The sequence below is a fragment of the Lycium barbarum genome, chromosome 2 (assembly GCF_019175385.1).
Source record: "Lycium barbarum isolate Lr01 chromosome 2, ASM1917538v2, whole genome shotgun sequence".
Taxonomy (NCBI): Eukaryota; Viridiplantae; Streptophyta; class Magnoliopsida; order Solanales; family Solanaceae; genus Lycium; species Lycium barbarum.
Genome location: NC_083338.1, coordinates 153,527,759 through 153,535,166, shown reverse-complemented (window position 1 = coordinate 153,535,166; position 7,408 = coordinate 153,527,759).

Below are 7,408 nucleotides of genomic sequence, written 5' to 3'. Positions count from 1 at the left end.
CTTATATGGCGAAAAGTGTCACATATTTACTGATCACAAGAGTTTGAAGTACTTGGGTACACAAAAAGAGTTGAATTTGAGACAACGTAGATGGCTTGAACTCATTAAAGATTATGACTGCACGATTGATTACCATCCGGGTAAAGCTAATGTGGTGGCAGATGCTCTAAGTCGCAAAGCCTTTGCTAGTCTATCTCTAAGTCATTTGCCTTTGTTTCGGAAATTAAGAGCCATGAATGCTTGTCTTGCATTTAATTCTGATGGCTCTATTGCTGCTAATTTGCAAGTCAAGCCAGTTCTACTTGAACGAGTGAAAGAAGCACAGAAGTTAGATGATAAGCTTGCGAAATTGATCAAAGAAGTTCAAACTGGAGGAAAGCTTAATTTTAAATTAAGGGAGGATGGTGTTCTACTTTATCAAAATAGGTTATGTGTCCCTAAAGATGACAACTTGAGAAAAGAAATTTTGAATGAAGCACATACTTCACCATATGCAATGCATCCTGGAGGTACTAAAATGTACCAAACCATCAAAGAACACTACTGGTGGAATGGTATGAAGAAGGACATTGCGGAATTTATTTCTAGATGCTTAATTTGTCAACAGGTAAAGGCCGAGCATCAAGTCCCAACTGGTTTGTTACAACCCTTGTCGATACCTGAGTGGAAATGGGAAAGAATAACTATGGACTTTGTTTCTGGGCTTCCACGCACTCAAGGAAATCATGATGCAATTTGGGTTATAGTTGATAGGCTAACCAAAAGTGCTCATTTCTTGGCTATCAGAATGGACTACCCACTTGAACGTTTAGCAGAATTGTACGTTAATGAGATTGTGAGGCTACATGGTGTCCCTGTATCTATTGTATCTGATCGAGATCCAAGGTTTACATCCAGATTCTGGACTAGCTTGCAAGAAGCTTTGGGCACTAGGTTGAACTTTAGTACTTCTTTCCATCCTCAGACAGACGGCCAGTCCGAGAGGGTGATTCAAATTTTGGAAGATATGCTTCGAGCTTGCATTATGGAATTTGAGGGTAGTTGGGACAGACACCTAGCTTTGATAGAGTTCGCTTACAACAACAGCTACCAAGCAAGTATTGGCATGCCTCCCTACGAAGCCTTATATGGGAGAAAGTGTAGAACTCCCCTTTGTTGGAGTGAGGTCGGTGAAAGAAAATTGGTTGGCCCTGAGATTGTGCAACAAACTGAGGATAAAGTAAAAGTCATCAAGGATCGTATAAAAATTGCTTCGGATAGACAAAAGTCGTATGCTGATCTTAAAAGGCGTGAAATTGAGTATCAAGTGGGAGATAAAGTATTTTTAAAGGTTTCTCCATGGAAGAAGATTATGAGATTTGGCCAAAAAGGAAAACTTAGTCCTCGGTTTATTGGACCATATGAAGTACTTGAGAGGATTGGTCCAGTTGCATATAAATTAGCTCTTCCACCGGAATTGGCTAAGATCCACAATGTCTTCCATGTTTCTATGCTTAGAAGATATCGCTCAGATCCATCTCATGTTCTTCCCGTTGAATCCATTGAGGTCAACCCTGACTTGACATACGAAGAAGAACCTATCCAAATCTTGGCGCGTGAGACAAAAGATCTTAGAAACAAGAAAATTCCATTAGTAAAAGTCCTTTGGAGAAATCATTCCGGCAAAGAGGCTACCTGGGAGCGAGAAGAGGATATGCGAATTCAATACCCACAGCTGTTTTGAGGTAAGTATAAAGTAAATTTCGGGACGAAATTTCTTAAGGGGGGGAGAGTTGTAACACCCCAAAATTTTCTTTTTTGAAAGTAACACCTCAAATTTTTTTAGAAGAAAAAACAATATTTTTTTTAGTTATGTTTCGGGTGACCTGACTTCGGGAGGTCGTAACCCCATCCGAATTTGCGAATTTGGGAAAACTCATAAAATGAAAGTTGTAGATAATTGAAATACCTTTCCAACCATATATTATGGACTTATAGGTGACATCTGGATAAAGAGTTATGGACGTTTTAATGCAGAAAAAGTGAGGTCGGTGAAAGAAAATTGGTTGGCCCTGAGATTGTGCAACAAACTGAGGATAAAGTAAAAGTCATCAAGGATCGTATAAAAATTGCTTCGGATAGACAAAAGTCGTATGCTGATCTTAAAAGGCGTGAAATTGAGTATCAAGTGGGAGATAAAGTATTTTTAAAGGTTTCTCCATGGAAGAAGATTATGAGATTTGGCCAAAAAGGAAAACTTAGTCCTCGGTTTATTGGACCATATGAAGTACTTGAGAGGATTGGTCCAGTTGCATATAAATTAGCTCTTCCACCGGAATTGGCTAAGATCCACAATGTCTTCCATGTTTCTATGCTTAGAAGATATCGCTCAGATCCATCTCATGTTCTTTCCGTTGAATCCATTGAGGTCAACCCTGACTTGACATACGAAGAGGAACCTATCCAAATCTTGGCGCGTGAGACAAAAGATCTTAGAAACAAGAAAATTCGGATGGGGTTACGACCTCCCGAAGTCAGGTCACCCGAAACATAACTAAAAAAAATATTTTTTTTTCTTCTAAAAAATTTGAGGTGTTACTTTCAAAAAAGAAAATTTTGGGGTGTTACAACTCTCCCCCCCTTAAGAAATTTCGTCCCGAAATTTACTTTATACTTACCTCAAAACAGCTGTGGGTATTGAATTCGCATATCCTCTTCTCGCTCCCAGGTAGCCTCTTTGCCGGAATGATTTCTCCAAAGGACTTTTACTAATGGAATTTTCTTGTTTCTAAGATATTTTGTCTCACGCGCCAAGATTTGGATAGGATAAAGAGTTATGGACGTTTTAATGCAGAAAGGTCAAGCTGGACAGCAAAATTCGGCCCAACCCGATTCCAAGTCGGGTCAGGCCCAACCCCTTAGCCCATTAAGGGATATTTTCAGCTCCCTTCTTCATTTCCAGACCAAGATTTTCCAGAACCTCCTAGAGAAAGAGAGAGAAGAGAGTAGAGAGAGAAAAAACCAAGATTTGATCAAAATCGGAGCTCCGAATCCCAAAGCTCGTGAAAAGAAAAGTGTAGTACGAGTTGTCATCGTCATTTTAAGCTAAATATTGACCTTGGGGAAGGATATTTTCGTGGTTGAGCTACTGCTAAGGTATGTATAAGATTTATTTTATGTTATTAAAGTGTTTATTTGGAGTTTTAACGGATTAGAACGGAGAAAATGACATTATAAACTCGTTTGTTGCCTTATTGCAATTTATGGATTGGGGGATGTTTTGTTGGATTTAAATGGGTGGAATTGGTTGATTTATGATGTACAATGATTGTTGATGTTGTTGATAAGTTGCTGTTTTCGAAATTGGGAGAATAAAGTGTATGAAAATATCGTATACAAAGCGTATACTGGGCTGTTTTGTGATAATATTTTGGGGCTGTTTGATATGATTTTTATGTGGCTGTTTTATGATAATATTTTGGGACTGGTTGGTGGTTGTTTTGAATTATTTTGTGGGCTGGAATATCAAGGGAGTTGCTGCCCAGATTTTTGTTTTGCAAACCCGTTTTTGGATTGGGACTGCTGTTAGGATTTTTAGCATAACTCCTTGTATACAGCTCCGTTTTGAGTGCTTCAAGATGTTTTGGAAAGATATTTCATAGACCTAAAACTTTCATTTTATGAGTTTTCCCAAATTCTCAAATTCGGATGGGGTTACGACCTCCCGAAGTCAGGTCACCCGAAACATAACTAAATTTTTTTTTTCTTCTAAAAATTTGAGGTGTTACTTTCAAAAAAGAAAATTTTGGGGTGTTACATGTATGGAGTCCATTGTGAGGTGTTCACGGATCACCGTAGTCTTCAGCATGTGTTTAATCAGCGGGACCTAAATTCGAGGCAGCGTAGATGGATAGAGTTGCTTAAGGACTATGATATCACCATTCTTTATCATCCGGGAAAGGCAAATGTGGTAGCTGATGTGCTGAGCCGAAAGGCAGTGAGTATGGGTAGCTTGGCACGTTTGATTGTGGGAGAGCGTCCTTTAGCCATGGAGGTGCAGTGTTTGGCTAATAGTATGGTGAGACTCGATATTTCAGAACCTAGTAAGGTTCTAGCTTGTGTGGAGGCGAAGTCATCCCTTTTGGAGCAGATAAGGGCCCAGCAGTTTGAGGATGTGAAATTGTGCAAGATTCGGGATAAAGTGCTAAGTGGAGAAGCTAAAGAGGCTATTCTTGATGATGAGGGTGTTTTGAGGATTAAGGGGCGCATTTGCGATCCTACAGTTGGTGATTTTATTCCGTTGATCTTGAAAGAGGCTCATAGTTCTAGATATTCCATTCATCCAGGAACAACAAAAATGTACCGTGACTTGAGGAAACACTATTGGTGGGGTAGAATGAAGAGAGACATTGTGGAGTTTGTTGCTCAGTGTTCGAATTGCCAGCAGGTTAAATATGAGCACCAGAGACCCGGTGGTGTGCTTCAGAGGATGCCCATTCCCGAGTGGGAATGGGAAAGGATCGCTATGGATTTCGTGGTTGGTCTTCCGAAGACTCTGGGCAAGCTTGATTCGATTTGGGTCATCGTGGATAGATTGACTAAGTCCGCGCACTTCATTCCGGTTCAGACTACTTATAACGCTGAGAAGTTGGCCAGGATCTACATCCAGGAGATAGTGCGATTGCACGGGGTTTCGATTTCCATCATATCCGACAGAGGCACTCAGTTTACTTCCCATTTCTGGAGGACTTTGCAGAAGGAATTGGGAACTCAGTTAGATCTTAGTACTGCGTTCCACCCGCAGACAGATGGTCAGTCCGAGAGGACTATTCAGGTGCTTGAGGATATGTTGAGGGCTTGTGTTATTGATTTTGGTGGTCATTGGGATAAATTCTTACCCTTGGCAGAGTTCGCGTACAATAATAGCTATCACTCCAGTATTGATATGGCGCCATTCGAGGCTTTATACGGTAGGAGGTGTCGTTCTCCTATTGGATAGTTCGATGCTTTTGAGGTGAGACCTTGGGGTACTGACTTGTTGAGGGAGTCCTTGGATAAGGTAAAGTTGATTCAGGAAAAGCTTATTGCGGCTCAGAGTAGGCAAAAGGAGTATGCGGACCGGAAGGTTCGTGATATGGAGTTCATGGTTGGTGACCAAGTGCTATTGAAGGTTTCTCCCATGAAGGGTGTAATGCGATTCGGGAAGAAGGGCAAGTTGAGCCCCAGGTTTATTGGCCCTTTTGAGATTCTTCGTCGTGTTGGCGAGGTGGCATATGAGTTAGCTTTGCCACCAGGTTTGGCAGGTGTTCATCCGGTATTCCATGTTTCCATGCTGAAGAAGTACCATTCAGATGGGTCTTATATCATTAGGTGGGATTCAGTATTATTTGATCAGAATCTGTCCTTCGAGGAAGAGCCGATAGAAATCTTGGATAAGCAAGTGAGAAAGTTGAGGTCCAAGGAAATTACTTCAGTCAAGGTGCAGTGGAAGCACCGTCCGGTTGAGGAGGCTACTTGGGAGACCGAGGCGGATATGCGGAGTAGATATCCTCAATTGTTCAACAGTTCAGGTACCTCCTTTTCTCCACCTTTACCCTTGTCGCTCGAGGACAAGCGATTGTTTGATTGGTATCTGATGTAATGACCCGTTTGGTCGTTTAGCACCTGTGAACTCGTTTTCGCTAAAATACCCTTTTTGTAGTTTAAAGGGTATTCTTGACTTGTGAAAATTAGTGGCACGGTAATTTAATTGGCGGGAAATTTTTTAAATATATTTATTTAATGTGTGTGAATAGTTTATTTATAGGAATATGAGTTTCACACATATAAGGCGCAAGTTGGTAAATAAAGTATTTGATAGAATGACTATATTTTATAGTATACAAAGTAGTTAAGTGAATTAGTGAAGTGGGTCAATATTGTGATAAGCTATTGGGCCAAGCCCACCTTATATCTCCTACATATAAGTTGCCCTAGGGATTTCATCTAGTTCACAAAACATTAGGTGATTGAGAGAAGGAACACGTGCTGGGAATTTCGAGTTTCAGTGGCAGCATAAGAAACTAGGGAGATATCAAATTATCAAGGTTCAACAGGCATTAGGTATTAATTCTAATCTTCATTATAGAGATTTTGGTGTGAAGTTATAACAATTTATGTGGACAATGAGTGAGTAATGAGATGAACAATGATTGGAAGGTAATTATGAATGCTAACTATTGGACCATTGGAATTAAAGTGAGGATTCACATAATGATTAGTATAAGTATTAAGCCTTAGTGAATTTTCATTGTTAATTACGTGTGCTGTAGGAACGCTTCAATATTCCTTAATAGGTGTTCTTATTTACCATCTTGGTTAAGTTATGATGATTAGACAATGATGACAAAATGATTGAGGACTAATGATCGAGTAATGATTAACAAATCATTGTTGGGCAGTAATGATAGAATTGATGTAGGGATTAAATGACCCTGTACGTTTTTATTTTGATTGAAAGTCACTGTCCGAATTTTGCTTCTAGTTTTGAATTTCTTTTTTATGTTTATCATGTTCCAATTTCAATCTTTATATATTGGGTCTATGAAATTGAATGTTAGTTGTATTGGATTATATGAACACCTTTAAATTTATGGTATTTGATTTGTGGAAAGTGAGATGTTAATTCTAGGTTAAGATTTTGGGATAATTGAAGGTTTCGAGCCTTAGTCTTAAGAAATGGGAATAAATGATTTGAGAGTCCATTTATGGATGAAATTGACTAATCTTCTAGATTAATGACCCTTGGGCTATGGGTGAAATGATTTTTGAATAAAATTTCAGTTTCACCCTTATGGGCCTGGGGTCACTTTTTAAGGTCATTTTTGAGTTTCGAATATAAGTATAGCAATATGGGTGTTCTTTGATTCGTATTCTAACGTAGATCGCATATTTGATAGACTTCGATAGTGTTATACCCCATTTTAACCTGGTTAAATTAGAGTACAACATATTGGTGATTCCTATTTTTTGCTTAATTTAAGGAGTCGCCACCTAATTGATTTTAAGGTGAATTAGGGCACCTAATTATTAACTAAGGTAAAGCTAACTAAACCTCCGTTAATAGTCTGCTTAATCAGTGTGATTCTAGGTAAGGGTTCTATATTATCCTAAAGGGAAGGGTTAGGCATCCTTTAGGATCCGTTAACTACGGTTATCCGGCCAAACTTAGGTTAATTAATGCTAAATAAGGTGCTTCAAATTTTTCGAAAAGGGCTAAGAAATGTTGATAAGGTTTTAAGAAAATATAAGAATGTTGGTTAAAATACGATTTAGAGAAAAATGTAATAATTCGTATAAAAGAAGATTTTAAATGCTATTAAAAAAGATTTATAAATGTTGTTAAGATTCTAAGTAGAAATATAATAGTGCTATTTAAAATAAGATTTGT